This window comes from Buceros rhinoceros, unplaced genomic scaffold (genome assembly GCF_000710305.1).
Source record: "Buceros rhinoceros silvestris isolate BGI_N320 unplaced genomic scaffold, ASM71030v1 scaffold18362, whole genome shotgun sequence".
Taxonomy (NCBI): domain Eukaryota; kingdom Metazoa; phylum Chordata; class Aves; order Bucerotiformes; family Bucerotidae; genus Buceros; species Buceros rhinoceros.
Genome location: NW_010399782.1, coordinates 24,687 through 27,145, shown reverse-complemented (window position 1 = coordinate 27,145; position 2,459 = coordinate 24,687).

The following is a 2,459-nucleotide window of genomic DNA, read 5'->3' as shown; positions in this document are numbered from 1 at the left end:
GAAGACCCAGGGGGGCAGCCCCCAGGCTCTCGAGCTGCTTGGGCATCGGCGCTGAGCCTTGCTGTGGTGCTCCTGCCCTCTGGTCCCGCTGCTGTGCCCCCTGCCAGGCGCAGGGGGTTCGAGGGGTGATGATGTCCTGCTGCTGGGAAGGTCATGGATCTCTGGCCACTTTATCCCCTGCTGCTCACCAGCTCCAGGAGACGTGGGGAGGATCAAAGACCCACTCTCACCTCTGCTGGGTCCTGGGCAGGATGGGCATTAATGATTGCCTTTTCCATGACACGAGGGGCGCCTCGCGAGCCTGCCAGGCTCTATTACGAAACATGCTCAGTATTTCAGTGCAGATCCCTCCCAGGAGCGTTGCCAAAGTAACACGGAGAGCTGAAGAAAAGGGATTGCTGACAAACAGCTGAAATGGAAAACAAGCTCTACCAGTGCCCAGCAAACCTCTGTGAAAGACACGCAGAGGTTATTCCTGCAGCTGTGTTTTGTCTAACCTCACCGGTGGGTCTGGATCTTCTCTCGTATGTCACCTGTAAAGCTGAACTACTGGCAAAGCCGTCCCCAACAGCTTCTGCCAGGAGATGTAAGCACAAACACAGATCGCTTTCAGAGCAGAGAATTTGGACTCCTGAAGCACATCCTGGATGGCTTCGGGTGGGATCTGCTAGTGCTGTGTCTGGATGTGGGGCTTTTACTAGACACAAAAAGGGGAGACGCTGGTGGGAAGGTGACACTGGGAGCTGCAGCGCTGGCGTCTCCAGCTCTCCGGCTGTGTAGAACTGAGTACAACATTACCGAACCGACAGAGTCAGGTCCGGGTGGAGGGATAAACCAAAAAGCTTTGGGAACAAAACTCCTGTCTGCTATCCTCAGCCAGGTGGTGACAGCGAGAGCCAGAGGGCAAGCGCAGGGCTGCCGCAGCTGGGGCAAAAGCTCAGTGTCTGCCAGGGTGCACCAACCCTTGGCACAGCGGCCCTTGGCACTCCAGCTCTTGCACTCTCACCACCCTTTCCCAATGCTGGCAGCGGCACCAGCAGGCTCTTGGTCTGGGAAAGGTCATGGTGTGAAATCAGGATGAGTCCTGTGAGACATGTGGCACTGGGAACGCAGATGGTGAATGTCTCATGGGGGGCTGAGTCATCTTCACCCCTTGTCTGCTGCTGGCCGTGCAAAATCTCAAGGTCGCGCTTGCACAGAAACCCTCTTATCTGGGCAAACAGCTTTAAATTTGGGGATATTTCTTGCCCTCAGCTCCCCAGCTAGACTCTGGAACCTTTCCTCAGCATGAGGGTGTTTTAATTTAGAACACATGAACTTTTAAAATGACTTAAACCTGAGGTTTGCCTACGAATTCCATTACCCCTGAGATGCTGCAGCATTTGGGGCCAAGCCAGAGCCTTGCAGTGATTTCAGGTCTGTCCTCTCCAGGCTCATCCTCTGCCCTGATCTCCAGTGGCCACCTCTGTTATTGCAGTGGGTGGCATTTGGTGACCCTGATGCTGTGGAGTGTTCCTGAAATTGCCAGGGAAGCACACAAAGGACAGCTTTGGGTTTTCATTATTCTTTCCCTCCAGGCTCCTCACCCTTTCATTCCCATCACCCTCCTCCCATGCACGGGATGGCATCAGCTCCTGGGTGTCTGGTCTCCTTGTGCTCCAAAGGTGGGGACGGGAGCAGAGAGGGGTGGCAGGCACAGAGGAGGAGAAGGGACTTGTAGAGGAAAACACTGTACAAACCTTCTGCTTTTAAACAGCGTTTTGGCACATGCTGCTGAGCACAAGCATCTTCTGCGGCCAATGGTCCATGGTTGGGTGACGAGCAGTGCGTGTGTTAACGGGCCCCTTTGCCTCTGGCTATCTGAGCAGCACCTAATAAAACCCAAGAGAGCAGCAGCTCTATACGTATTCCCTCAGGTATATTTATTTTAAATGAGGGTTAACTATGACAAAAGCCTTCTAGGCCAAAATCCAATAAAAACTGGGATTTAGATTCTTGTCAAGGAAGAAACCACTCCTAACCCCTAGCAGACCTCTGACTTCTACGTTGGAATGCCAGCAAGATGAGGAACACCTTCTGCCGTGATGTTCCGGTCTGCTGGAGGTCTGGACCGGTGATGTGCAACACTCTCCCAGACACTCCCGGAGCAGCAGGACACGGGGAGCCAGGAGGGTTGCCTTCATCCTCCTCCCTGGGGGATGCTGGGCTGAGAGCTTAGGGATGAGGAAAAACCCTTGTAAAAGCAGCTGAAGTCAGATGGCAAGGTGCAGCTCACATGTTTACTGCCTTTAATAGGCTGATTAAAATGATTTGTTAATGCTCAGTGTAAAAACGGGGGGAATTTGGCCCACCGGCTGTTTATAAATAGTGCAGAAGTGTGTGATTCCTCCACGTCGTGCCAGGGCTCTGCTCACAGCTCACAATTCCACCCATCCTGCAGCTTTCAGGGCTCATTCAAA